Genomic DNA, 15191 nt, shown 5'->3' on the forward strand with positions numbered 1-15191 from the left:
TACAAATAGGTTACCCGCGACGGACGATATTTTGTGCGTATTTTCGCTAACAATTTCGTTAGAAATTAAAGAAAATAAAGGAAAGAATTAGCTGATAAGACAACATGGCTTGTACAAATTGCTTTTTTTTTTTTTTTAATAATTCCGGTTATAGTCGGCTAAAATGGAATAAAAATATAATGTTAAGGCCGCTACTGTGTCGCACCGGCTCAACTATAACACTGCGTTCTTCAATAAGTGGTAATCCTTCTGAATGTTCAAATAACCTGTGACTGGTGGGAGGGGAGGGGAATCGATCCCACATCCTAACCAGAATACGCTTTTCGGGGAGCTCCCTTTTATGGAAATGATTCGTGAGCAGCTTTTATCACAATTTCAGAGGTTGGCAACGCGAGATACGAGCAGCAGGCGCAGAATGCGATAAGAACGAAACGTCAACGTTAGCATGCAGCTATAACAACAGATCTTAAGTGCACAGCTCTTGGTGTTGTGACACTTGCTTACAGGCGAGTTTTCTCTTTCAGACCTTGACTTCTGTCCTGAGGAGTGGATAAACATTTGGCAGTTAGGAGGATTGTTCTTCACATTCAAACCTAAGTTATTACATGTAAGTACATTATTTGTACTATACTAATATCGTAAGTACACGTCCGCCTCTGTGGTGTAGTGGTTAGCGTGATTAGCTGCCACCCCCGGAGGCCCGGGTTCGATTCCCGGCTCTGCCACGAAATTTGAAAAGTGGTACGAGGGCTGGAACGGGGTCCACTCAGCCTCGGGAGGTCAACTGAGTAGAGGTGGGTTCGATTCCCACCTCAGCCATCCTGGAAGTGGTTTTCCGTGGTTTAGGGTTTCCCACTTCTCCTCCAGGCGAATGCCGGGATGGTACCTAACTTAAGGCCACGGCCGCTTCCTTCCCTCTTCCTTGCCTATCCCTTCCAATCTTCCCATCCCTCCACAAGGCCCCTGTTCAGCATAGCAGGTGAGGCCGCCTGGGCGAGGTACTGGTCATACTCCCCAGTTGTATCCCCCGACCAAGAGTCTGAAGCTCCAGGACACTGCCCTTGAGGCGGTAGAGGTGGGATCCCTCGCTCAATCCGAGGGAAAAACCGAACCTGGAGGGTAAACAGATGATGATGATGATGATGTACAAGTACACAAAAGTTTACAAATAATCAAATGGAAATATCCAAATTTGACAACCATTCCAGAGCACATGGTGTCACTTGGTGTAGAGTCTTCAGACCACCGTCAAATGCAAGTGGGCACTCCTGGTTTGGTGTTATTTGTACTGAATATGAGGAATGAATGCTAGATTTTTGGAGGAGTGGGTGGCTCAGACGGTTGAGGCGCTGGTTTTCTGACCCGAACTTGGCAGGTTCGATCCCGACTCAGTCCGATGGTATTTGAAGGTGCTCAAATACCCTAACGCGTAAAAGAACTGCGGGACTAAATTCCGGCACCTAATTTCCGAAAAACGTAAAGTAGTTAGTGGAACGTAAAGCCAATAACATTATTATTATTATTATTATTATTATTATTATTATTATTATTATTAAATAAATTCTTTTATGACTTTTATGTTCGCTTTGGTGTAAGTAAACAAGTTGTTCAGGGCGTAGGTCTCCATTGAGGGTTTAAGAAATCATTACACTTCGCATTAATAGACTATGCGTCCGGCTCCATCCCTAAATGATCAGCGTGCTGTCCCTTGGTCGAGAGGGTCCCGGGTTCGATTCCAAGCTGAACCGGGGATTTTAATTTTCACTGGTTAATTCCGACGGCTCATATCCTTATAGACGCGCAGATCGCCTATACGGCGTCAGCTTGATAGATCTGCACCACGTCTCCTCCGAGGCAAGGCCAACTAGACAGACAGGCCCTAAGGCTCCCCTTCCACTTCGGACGCTACGTCGCACAAGTCGCCAGCCGCTTCACTTCTCGCCAGTGACTTGTAGGCTGATCTGAACCTCGCAGCAGTGAGGCTATCGATGGTATTGAATGATTTAAACGTTGGTGAATATTGTGAATTATGGCCACGCCGTGTTGTATACCTGGTTGTATTTCAGTGTTTAAATTTCCTACTGACTTGTTTCGGAAACAAAAGTGGATCATAGCCATCCATCGAACCGAATTCGTCTCTTCAGCAAGCTCAGTTGTGTGCATAAAACACTTCGACGAAGTTTCGTAATTAGGGACGATTCTGTTAAAAGACCTGATGAGTCTATTTTAACTGTAAAACCTAACCATTTAAAACTCTCAAACGACGCTATTTCTAAGTTCGAAAATGTGCCTGCCTATCTGTCTAAAAATCTTCCAACACCGAGCAAAAATCCTATTCAAGACAAGAAGAAATTGAAAAACGGGAAGAGGAAGGAAAAAAGAAAGCTGAGGAAGAATATGACTAGATCAAGGACTTCGATGACGTTCAGGGTAATTTCAGTATTAAACGCAAATTAGATCTGGACCAAGTTTTCGTCAATTTTAACAGCCGAAGTCTCTGTATTTTGAAAATGTATATGACTGAGGAAAATATTCCGAAAATTGGTACTTCCTTAACATTAAACGAGGCTCTTGATTTTAAAGCCATTAAACATGATATTTTCATGAGTGATAATCCTGATATACGGTACGTGCATTAGGTGACGGGGGCAAGTTATTAAAATGGTCATACTAGAAAAGTATTTATAACTTCCTGTTTAGACCTGCTTGTAACTCAAAAGTGACTGTCCACGACAAAATAGAAGTATAATTTTTTAAGAAACAGTTAAATATAGCCTTTGCAAAGAAAGTATCTTACTCCTGTATACTAATAACATGGCTCACTTCAATATTTTTCGCATTTCCTGGGGCGTAAAAGAAGATAAGACAGTCAACGTTTCTTACAATGCCTCACCCGGTTATTCACAGTCTTTTATTGCAAAACTAGGCACGGGAAATTCGGGTATTGATGATTCACATTGGAATTACTTGAAAAAGAAACTAAAATTGTTAAAGGAGCATGAAAGATTTTGTAACTTGTTGGATGGAGTCTACGTAAAACGTGAGCTGAACTATAAAGGAGGAAAGGTTTTATTTTTTGTTTTTATTTTTGCTAGTGGCTTTACGTCGCACCGACACAGATAGGTCTTATGGCGACGATAGGAAAGGCCTAACAGCTGGAAGGAAGCGACTGTGGCCTTAATTAAGATACAGCCCCAGCATTTGCCTGGTGTGAAAATGGGAAACTACGGAAAACCATCTTCAGGGCTGCCGGCAGTGGGATTCGAACCCACTATCTCCCGATGCAACTTCACAGCCGCACGCCCCTAACCGCACGGCCAAATCTCCCGGTAGGAGGAAAGGTAGAGGGAGTTGCTTTTAGTAGTAAAAGCGGAGAAAATAACACTACATTAGCTACAACTGCACGAACTTTTATGTTGTCATCCAGTCTTTAAAAAAATAAAGACGTTGTTGATTTGTTTCCATGTAAGAACCTAACGTGACATTTCTTAGAAGAACTAACTTTGCAAGTCTTTAAAGTATTAACAGATAGGCCTATAGCTTATAAAGTAGCATGCATAATTTCTAATAATAACAGTGTTAGTAGGAAAATGTTTGAAAAGCTGTGCAAGAGCAATTTACAAACCACTTTTCAAAACCCATTTGACGAAACACAAAAAATAAATAATTATTTGATACTGGTCATTTATTTAAAATCTTAATAAATAACTGGCTTAATTAAGCTGACAACTTATCCTGACTTTGACAACCCTGAGTCAGTCAAAAAAATGTCTATCTGATTCTATCTAGTGCGCCCTTGGCTTGCTCTTGCCCTGGACCAAAAGGTGTTGTACCAGACTCTTTTAGAGCTGCAAAATGTAAACCTGTATACTAATGTTTTTACCTGAGGATTCTCAGAGAAAAATTCTGATTTCGCTTGTCAACAATGTTCTGGAAAACGAAAACGTCATGTTTAAAACATGCAGTGATTAAATAAATAGTTTTAAACATTTCGTTGACAAATTTATATACATCTTTTGTAATATATTATTGAATAACAATAGAAAAGTTACCGTAGACAAACTCATGGCTAAGAAGAAGAAACCCTCAGGAAAATAAAAAATGTATAAACTGAAACCTTTGGAATTGTTAGGTAAGTTTTAAGTTGAAGTTTAATTTCTAAGAAAGGTTTCAGACTATTGTTGTGAATTGCCATAATGTATTTTCCTAGTAACATTACAACTATGTGTATACGTATTATGCGTCCTAATCTTTTACATGACGTCAGCATAATTTTACGTAAAGAAATGTACATATACTGCCCAGCCAGTTTTCTCCCCGCATAAAACTCGTATAGTATACACGCCTAAGTAAAGCCACAATTGAAGGAGTGTTCAATTATTTCGTTAAGGTTGAATAGATGAACAATATCATGGTGAAAGTGAGATCGGGCCCTTCGCTGCCATGCTGAACGCCAGCCACTCTCGTGACGTCACGGCCCGAGCCTTCTGGCCTGTCTATCTAGTGCGGCCCTGTCCGAGGCCACACGCCATTAATTAAATAGACTATGTAAACCACACCGTAAATGTTGGATGAAAACCAGAGTGGTTTCGGCCACAGAGTGACTGTCAGGATCAGATTGTCAGTATGCGCCAGGTAACTAAAAAACGCGTGGGTGGGAACAATGGCAGGAAGATACTCGGAATGAGGAGATATAGGCTAAGTTGGGAGTGAACTCGATTGATGAACCAACCGTGCAGGCTATGTCTTATGGTTGGCGGCCATCTGAATTAGCTGTACAAAATGTGTGACGTGATGTTACCTAGCAACCGTTGATGGATGGCAAGATCGAGACACGTATGTCGTATTCAAGATCAGTCGATTTTCGCAAAGGGAAAAGTTTTCTTTCGTTTTTTAAAAAGTGGTTTATATCGCCGAAGTCACTCGAAATCAAGAACTTTTGCAAATTGAAATATATATTTACCTTTTATTTTTTTGTACATTTTCGGGAACTTCAAAGCTGATAGGACATGGAGAGAGAGAGTGACACATAGGTAGGATTACTTCGTTTACGCGACCAGAGTGGGCTTCGGCTGGTCCGACAGCTCTGCACTCCGACCGACCAACCGCGCAGAGGAGGGCTGGCCGCGGCTCTGCCGTGGCTCTACGCCTCTACATTCGAGAGACGGAGAGGGGCTGGTCCCCACCGTCGGCTGTGCTGAGAATGGTTTTCCATGGTTTTCGATTCTCCTGCACTAAGGCGAATGCCGGGACAGTTCTTAGTATAGGCCACGGCCGCCAACCCTCTCACCTTCTCCGCACGTCTCCTTGACCGTAACAAATCTCCCGATCTGAGACGGCGTCACCGTCTAGGAGGCCCGCCTCCCCCTTCAGGGGAGAAATGAAAACATTTCTGTAATAAGTAAGTAAGTAAGTAATATGTTTTATTTATCCTGGCAAAGTTAGGGATGTACTCCCTTTCTTACACTTAACCAGTCTTAACCTAGAACACTTAATAATAACTACTGATGACAATAATATGATAATATGGACAATAGTAACAGTAATACCATTAACAAAAGTAACCACACTTAAAAAAAATATCATATCATCTATATAATATAAATCGTACGTAAATGGCCGCTAGCTGCTAGTCGCGCGCAAACTTTCTCTCGCAAAAATTGTAAATTGCAGGTGATATAGTGCTTGAAGTGATAAAGAATTACATTCGTGCTGAAGTTCAACGTGCTTGAAGTGATAAAGACGTTATTACATTCGTGCTGAAGTTCAACGTGTGCAGCTAACTACAGTAAACTATCAGTGTTATACTACTAAGTTGTCATAATGGCTCCTAAGAAGCTTCCCCAAGCCAGCCCGCCGCATGGCGCCAGCATACAAGAACTCGTTAAGCAGGCCGTAGCCGTAGCCGTAGCCGAACAGTTACAGCCCCTAATGTTGCAGCTCCAGGAACTAAGAGCGGAATACAAGGAAAGTGTCAAACTATTACAAGATCAGCTTCAGGCTAAGGACAAGGAACTTGTAAAAATTAAAAGCGACTTTAAAAACAAGCAAGATGAACTGGAGCAATACCAGCGCCGGCAAAGTATTCGTATTTTCGGCATTCCGGAAAAGGAAGGAGAAGATCCCGATGTCATCGCAATAAGCATCGCAAGAGATCTTGGTGTCGACCTTGACCTTCGGGACATTGACAGGAGCCATCGCATTGGAAGACGACTGGGTGCGAAGCCACGACCTCTGATAGTGAAATTCGTTTCCTACCGTAAGCGGAGTGAAATCTTCCACAAGAAAAGAGGCCTTAAGGGAACGGCGGTCACAATAAGAGAGGATCTGACTGCAACAAGACTCGCAGTCCTCAAGGAGGCAATTTCGAGGTTCGGTGTACGCCAGGTATGGAGCATTGATGGAGTAATCAATATAAAAATAGGATCAAATAAGTTTAAAGTGTGCACTATGGAACAGTTAAATGAACTAAAGTGATATGCGGGAGAAATGATCACAACATTTTGTTACTTTCTATTGTAGTTTAATTTTAGAGTTAACCTTGTAGTATACCGTAATTTTTAACTTTAACTCTCTATTAGAACGTAATTAGTAATATAGCTTACTTTTGCTTGCCGTAGTGGTAGATTGGTGTTAGTAGCGGTAGACTGGGTTCAGTGCCTTATTTTTGTCGTGTTTATTTCCACTTACATTATTGACACATTGCCATTATCGTATTGATCGCTGTAAATTGTTATTTCCATTTCATTCCCATTATTGTCATATTCATCTCCAACTTAACGGAGAACAACGTAATTTACAGTCCCCCTGATAACGAACTTGAGACAAACGAACAGGCTCCCCTCTTCCTTGCAAACATTCCTCAAAACCTTTCACTTACTCCACCCTCCCCCAATGTCGCTGGAACCAGCTGTGCAGGCAACATACACCTATTGTCATCTGAGCTTTCTTGCCATTCCCAGTCGACAAGGGACATCATTAACCACCAGCTTTCTCCGTACAGTAATGCTTTAAAAATTTGCCATATAAACGCTCAAAGCCTCCTTGCGGAGGAGCGAATGGACGAAATAAAAGCCCTATTTATGCCTCCCAGTTTCCACGCAATATTAATCTCTGAATCTTGGTTAAAACCACATCACGCAATAGAAAGACTGCAGCTGGCGGGTTATACATTTCTTAGATCCGACAGATTAAATAAGCCCTCCGGGGGTACCGCTGCGTATGTTATGACCAGCTTACGCCCTAAAATAATCTGTAGGTCTCCAGGTCCGTACGAGCGAAAACCTGAGTTCATGTTCCTGGAAATAACTGTGAGTGAAGTTAAATGTCTTCTGGGTGTAGTATATAAGCCACCGAAAGCGGGTTTTTTATGCGATCTAGAGACTCAAATACAAGATTTAGTCACTGATTACTCAAATATAATTATAATGGGCGACTTTAACATAAACCTTCTTGAACCTAACTCTCCTCAGACAACCCAACTTTTAACATCATTTAAAGCTTGCAATTTAACGTTTCTCCCTCTCAACGCTACACATCACACAGACACATCACACACCTTAATTGATCTCATTGCCACTAACCAACCTGAATTAGTTCTTCATCACGGTCAAATTAGTGTCCCGGGTATATCGCGACATGATGCTATATTTATGGCCTATTCTATTAAAAGTCCCAAGTTCAAATCGAAAATAATTTCATATAGAGATCTACGAAGAATTGATAAGATTAAACTTTTACAAGACGCAGTTGCAGTGCCATGGCATGACATATTTAAACTTAAAGACATAAATGACAAAGTAACTCTCTTCAATCAACATATGACTGAACTGTATGATAGACACGCCCCTGAAAAGAAGGCTCGAGTTACGCGGAAGCCAGCTCCCTGGCTCTCAGATGAGATTAGAGCACTAATGGCTGAACGCGATGCTACTTATAGACGAGTTAAGAAACATTGCACTCCTGACAATCTACTGAACTATAAGAGGCTGAGAAACGCTACGACCCAACAGATTAGAAATGCGAAACTACGACACGCCCACAGTTTAATTCAACCAAATGTTTCAACAGCTGTGTTGTGGAAATCCATAAAGAGCTTTGGAATTACCAAAGGACGAGACGATGACGAAATAAATATACCCTTGGAAAAACTGAACGATCATTTTTCATCTAACTGCACATTAAATGCAGCGCTGAAACAGGAAGTTCTAGACGGGAATTATGCAAAGACGCGAACAGATAGAGAAAACTTCTACTTCCGTCCAGCAACCCACTCACAAGTCAGGTTTGCTATAAATCGGATAACATCAACGGCAAAAGGAAATGACAGGATAGGAATAGAGATGATAAAAATTATTCTGGATGTGATATTACCTGCACTAATTAACATATTTAACTCTTCCCTTGTAGACAGCACATTTCCCGAAATATGGAAAGCGGGCATTATACGTCCTCTAAAAAAAGTAGCTTCCCCTTCTGAACCATCTGACTACAGAGCCATCTGCATACTTTCTGCTTTATCCAAAGCGCTAGAGTTCATCGCTCATAGACAAATAACAGACTACATGACGACTTACAACTTATTTGACCCACTACAATCTGGTTTTCGTCAAGCACACAGTACTACAACGGCACTACTGAAGGTCACAGAAGACATCCGAGAAGCTATGGACAACAAGGAAGTGACAGTTTTAATACTCTTAGATTTGAGCAAAGCTTTTGACTCTGTTGACATTGACATCTTGCTCTCGAAATTGTATTCCCTCCATTTCTCGGACAGCGCCCTCCTTTGGTTGCATTCCTACCTGCATGGCCGTCGGCAGTGTGTTACAGATAGAATAAACAAATCAACTTGGCGGTCTGTGCAGTGTGGTGTGCCCCAAGGGTCAGTGTTAGGACCCCTTCTTTTTTCCATTTACATTAATGATGTCTCCCAAAACCTAACGCATTGCAAATACCATATTTATGCTGATGATGTACAAATGTACCTCCATACATCTCCAAATCTAATACTTTCCGCCATAGACAAAATCAATCAGGATCTAACATCATTTTCTTCTTGGTCTTTGAGATGTGGGCTTAGGTTAAACCCAGCTAAAACGCAAGCCATCATCCTTGGATACCCAAAACTACTCACGAAGGTCAATCGACCAGAGATTCCATCTATAAGGTTGTGTAATACTAACATACCATTCACGTCATCAGTAAAAGTCCTAGGCATTACTTTCGATGATGACATGTCATGGAAAACGCATATCACGAACATCACCCAGAAAATATTCTCTGCATTGCACATGCTGCGCGGGTATAAATACTTATTTCCTGAAAAACTAAAAAAAATGTTGGTAGAAAGTCTGGTTTTCCCTCATTTCGACTATTGTGACGCGATATATAGAGACGCTCGAGGCAAGTTATTGAGCAGATTACAACGTGGTCAAAATGCTTGTGTGAGATACGTCTGTAACCTACGGTACTATGACCACGTAACTCCTTCATATAACCATCTATCTTGGCCCCGACTAGAGATCCGTCGCACTGTGCATTCCCTATGCCATCTCCATAAAATCCTTCATTCTTCACAACCATTTTACCTTACTTCATATTTCAAATACTTATCCTCTTATCACAGTCTTAACACCAGATCCACTAATAATTCCATCCTTGCTTTACCTACCCACAGAACTGCCATCTATGATAAATCATTCACAGTAATTGCCTGCCGTGAGTGGAACCTCCTTCCCGAAAATATCAGGGGGTTAAGCGCTATTCACACTTTCAAGGAAGCACTTTGGAGACATTTTATGCACCAGTAAGGATCATCTGTAAACTTGATGCTGCTACTTACAACCATTCTATTGTTATGGATGTCCTGGTAGAGAGTCTAAAATTTTTATCCGATTTGTCTTTAAAATCAAATGTTATGTACTTTTTTTTTTATATGTAGGATATTAGTTTTAAGAATTTATCCCTTTTTATGTCTGATTTATTTAATCTTAATTTAATCTTAACTTAATCTTAATTTATTAATTTAATCTTAATTCATTTCATCTTAATGTAATCTCACCATTCTTGTATTATTATTAATTTAATTTGTATTAGACGTAGTTATTGTAATACAATGCAACATATGTATATTTCAGTTCCTGGTTAGATGGAAGAGAAGGCCTGAAGGCCTTAATCTTGCCAGGTAAAATAAAACATTACTAAACTAAACTAATTATGAATAATGAGTACTAAGAGTATAACTATGAATAATGAGTACTAAGAATATAACTATGAATAATGAGTACTAAGAATATCATTATGAATAATGAGTACTATAACAACTACTTAAGAAAAAGTTTAGAAAATATATACATTTCTACAGTACACCGAAATATCGCCTTCAGTTGAGAGGTGAAGAGAAGGATTAGTAAGAAGTAGAAGAAGAGGAAGAAGAAGAATATCTGTGAAAGGAAGAGGGAAATGATGATGAAGAGGCGGTAGGAGTAGGTGTTTTCAGGTCATAATTTGATGATTCATGCATGTTTACCTAGTATTTCGACACAGGCATGTTTAAAAGCTAAGCTGCTGGACATGCTTCTGACGTCCACTGGTAAGAGATTCCATTGTCGGGCTGCGGTAACGGTGAATGATTTCGTGTAGATTGCTGTTCTGTGTACAGGAAGGGATAAACACATGGTGCTATATACAGTACATGCGATTATTCTGTGCATGCCTTGTGTTGTGATAATAGACGCCATTTACCATCTGTATACTGCATGCTTCTCTCTCAGCAATACCCCGCCAGAACAATGCTATGACCGGGCGAGTTGGCCGAGCGGTAAGGGGCATGCGGCTGTGAGCTTGCATCCGGGAGATAGTGGGTTCGAATCCCACTGTCGGCAGGCCTAAGATGGTTTTCCGTGGTTTCCCATTTTCACACCAGGCAGATACCTACTGGGGCTGTACCTTAATTAAGGCCACGGCCGCTTACTTCCAACTCCTAGGCCTATCCCATCGTCGCCATAAGACCTATCTGTGACGACGATTTCTATAATAGGTGTTAGAATGGGGAGAATAGGGCTATGATGATAATCATCATACAACATATTGAAATTACTGATCATGTGATCACGGTACTGTCATTTAGCATTTACGAGTACTTAAATGAGCAACTTTTGCAGAAGTTTTGGTATATGTAATATGTTTTATATTTAGGTAGATTTTAAAAATGAGGTATGCAAAAGGGGCACCATTTCATAGTAAATAGTTACGTACCGTTATATGGTTTATAGTACTGTTCTGAGCTGGAAAAAAATGTACAACATGTTATACAACAATTCTACGCTACAACTGTTATTATAACATGGCAAAAGTGCAACTTGAAAAGCTTAAGACAAACAAAAATCAAGTCTTCATACGTTTACAAGATTGTGGTAGGTATCTCTTCAAATTGCACTTTTATAGAGCGACTGCTGTTCTTGTCAGTAACCTGTCAAGGTCACTGCTACACACTTTGTCGCTTCCCTCCCAGAAAGATAATTTCCTAATAAACTGAAAATGAACACCTACAACCTGTTTTCCAGTCATTGACCGGGTCAGGGATGTAATGAATGAAGCAGATATAGGCTATTAGTACGATGGGGTCGCCACTCCCAAAGTGATTTATTAATGACTGATAGATGCTATGAAATGAGAATGGAGAGTGTTGCTGGAATGAAAGATGGCAGGGAAAACCGGAGTACCAGGAAAAAAACCTGCCTCGCCTCCGCTTTGTCCAGCACAAATCTCACGTGGAGTGACCGGATTTGAACCACGGTATCCAGCGGTGAGAGGCCGACGCGCTGCCGTCTGAGCCACGGAGGCTCTTTCCTAATAAACTACAGATAATAATTGCCATGTGTCGTGTGATTATTATCACCCTATTCCTACATTTCCTATTGGCTATCACGGAAATCGTCGTCTAAAGTTCTCGACTTCCAACTTGTCCACCTCGTAAACTATTACAATTTGTATACTGGATTAAATGTATATACAATGGTGTGCATTAATTTACGTCCACTCTGTATTCAAGTAAGTAGCGATATAGATGTGCCACACTGAACTGGACAATTCAGACAGATTTACAGGTATGTACCGGTACTTCAGTTTACGAGCAAAACAGTCACGTTCTGGTACTGTCTTGTATTAGTGCTGGAATAGAAGAATCTACAGTGTGATAGTTACTGTTCGTTAAACGCACTAACGCAGTGCTGTAGTTAGGCTAGTAGGCTACAGCGTACCGGCTTATAGAAAACAACATGCGCTTGGCGCACCGGTAAGATTTTTATTATTAATTTTTATTTTTACAATTTGCTTTACGTCGCACCGACACAGATAGGTCTTATGACAATGGGATAGGGAAGGGCTATGAGTGGGAAGGAAGCTGCCGTGGCCTAATTAACATTCGAAGTGGCGGTCATTTGTCCTGTAGTGGCAGGGATATTTTACCGGTGTTGCAGACTCTTGGTATAAATTATGCGAAAAATCGTTGACATGCTATACACACGGTACATAAAACAGTGCACCCTTTTGTTCGCAAAAGTACAAGGAATAAGAAGATGATTATACTAAATCAATCATTTAAAAACGTAAGACCAAAAATATTTTGAATTTGTTTATATTATATATTTTTGCAGAAGTTTTGCTATATATAATATGTTTATAGTTAGGTACATTTTTAAAATGCCGCCTCCGTGGTGTAGTGGTTAGCGTGATTAGCTGCCACCCCCGGAGGCCCGGGTTCGATTCACGGCTCCGCCGCGAAATTTGAAAAAGTGGTACGAGGGCTGGAACGGGGTCCACTCAGCCTCGGGAGGTCAACTGAGTAGAGGTGGGTTCGATTCCTACCTCAGCCATCCTCGAAGTGGTTTTCCGTGGTTTCCCACTTCTCCTCCAGGCGAATGCCGGGATGGTACCTAACTTAAGGCCACGGCCGCTTCCTTCCCTCTTCCTTGCCTATCCCTTCCAATCTTCCCATCCCTCCACAAGGCCCCTGTTCAGCATAGCAGTTGAGGCCGCCTGGGCGAGGTACTGGTCATACTCCCCAGTTGTAGCCCCCGACCAAGAGTCTGAAGCTCCAGGACACTGCCCTTGAGGCGGTAGAGGTGGGATCCCTCGCTAAGTCCGAGGGAAAAACCGAACCTGGAGGGTAAACAGATGATGATGATGATGATGACATTTTTAAAATGAGGTACCGGTATGCAAAAGGAGGACCAGTTCATACATAGTAAATAGTTACGTACCGGTAGGCCTATACAGTTTATAGTACTGTTCTAAACTGGAAAAAATGTAGAACACAGGCGATTGTTATTGTGCGGCAATTTTTCGAGGGCATGAGTGGGGCCTCCTGCATGATATTTTGCCCTCACAGCCGAAATTGGGAACAGTTCATTCAGCAATCCTCTAACTATACTGGCCATGAAGTCTCGTCTTGGTGTTCTTCATATACAGGATGTGTGAATCAAAGCTAGAAGATTTGAAAAAAAAAAAAAAAAAAGGTGCTCTCATTACCTTCTGGTCGATCTGGAACAGGTGGCATGGTAAATGCACTTATCCTTATTATCTACACCTCCGATAAAGATATTGTACTTGTGTGAATCAGTAGTTGTTTCAGCCCTTCATTTCCCTTTCGCCTCCTTACAACATTGTCCTCAGCTTGACATCCAGTTGTGAGACAATAAACTGGTTTTCGTGGTTTTTTCTTCTCGAACCAGGAAATGTATCAGTATTGCTAACACGAGCGCATATCAACACTTCATGTTGATATCAGAAGGAAAATTGGCTGGCTCAGCTGACGGCGAGACATACGACCGCTGAGTACGCGCGGGATTATGATGCTACTTTGGCAACGTTTTACATTCCATTAGTACAACACGCTTTTTTTCTCATATTCAATATCTTATTCAGCCTCCCTGAGGAGGTTACAAGTTCATGTCAAATTTACTTAAAGAAACCTACATATTTCTGCCCTTATTTATGCACCATCTTCAGCGGACATTTTTACTGGACACGTTGTGTTGTACTGAGTTGAAAACAGTCTAGACATAGTATAAACATTTTCAATTATGATGCTCTACATATTAAAATTCACAAATAGTGGAATTAAAAACATGTTTGTAACAAATCTTGCGTTTGGATATAACAATCGTCAAATCTTGCTAAACTCTAAACTGAGTCTTATAAAAATGAGATTGGAGTCTTATTCAAAAAGGATTAAAATCATATGATCATTTTTCGTGCATTATACCACAATTTATATTAAATTTTTGTGTACCGGGCGAGTTGGCAGTGTGGTTAGGGGCCGCAGCTGTGAGCTTGCATTCGGGAGATAGTGGGTTCGAGCCCCACTGTCGGCAGCCCTGAAAGTGATTTTCCGTGGTTTCCCATTTTCACTTCAGGCAAATGCTGGGACTATACCTAATTAAGGTTACGGCCGCTTCCTTCCCAGGCTTTTCTTATTCCATCGTCGCCATAAGACCTGTCTGTGTCAGTGCGACGTCAAACAAACTGTCAAAAAAAAAAAAAAAAAATGTGTGTTCTGACAGTACAGTAGATTCACCGAGCTCGGCAGTTGCAGTCGCGTAAGTGCGAGCAGTATCCAGTATTCGGGAACCCTGAAGATGGTTTTCCGTGGTTTCCCATTTTCACACCAGGCAAAAGATGGGGCTGTATCTTAATCAAGACCACGGCCATTTCCTTTCCACTCTTAGCCCTTTCCTCTGTCCCATCGTCTCCATAAAATCTATCTGTACCGGGCGTGTTGGCCGTTCGGTTAGGGGTGCGCAGCTGTGAGCTCGCATCCGGGAGATAGTGGGTTCGAATCCCACTGTCAGCAGCTCTGAAGATGGTTTTCCGTGGTTTCCCATGTTCACACCAGGCAAATGCTGGGGCTGTACCTTAATTAAGGCCACAGCCGCTTCCTTCCCATTCCTAGGCCTTTCCTGTCCCATCGTCGCCATAAGACCTATCTGTGACGGTGCGACGAAAAAAAAATAGCAAAAAAAAACGAGACAGAGAGAGACCTATCTGTGTCGGTGCGACGTAAAGAAACTTGTAAAAAAAGTAGATTCAGTTTATTCAAAACGGTAATTTGAGAAAACGTGTCCTCTTATCTTGCACTTAAAAAAATGATATGGCGTATGGCTTTTAGTGCTCTGACTGTCCGAGGC

At 41.4% G+C, this 15191-nt stretch overlaps 1 protein-coding gene across 1 annotated transcript in view; it reads left to right on the plus strand.

The window, feature by feature from the left end:
- The first annotated feature begins 501 nt into the window (after positions 1-501).
- Positions 502-15191, plus strand: part of LOC136880928 (E3 ubiquitin-protein ligase RNF216) — a 162309-nt gene continuing 147619 nt past the window's right edge. The window contains exon 1 of the mRNA XM_067153457.2: positions 502-607. The gene's annotated coding sequence lies outside the window, so the exon portion shown is untranslated. The remainder of the gene's footprint in view (positions 608-15191) is intronic.

The sequence above is a fragment of the Anabrus simplex genome, chromosome 9 (genome assembly GCF_040414725.1).
Source record: "Anabrus simplex isolate iqAnaSimp1 chromosome 9, ASM4041472v1, whole genome shotgun sequence".
In the NCBI taxonomy this organism is placed as follows: domain Eukaryota; kingdom Metazoa; phylum Arthropoda; class Insecta; order Orthoptera; family Tettigoniidae; genus Anabrus; species Anabrus simplex.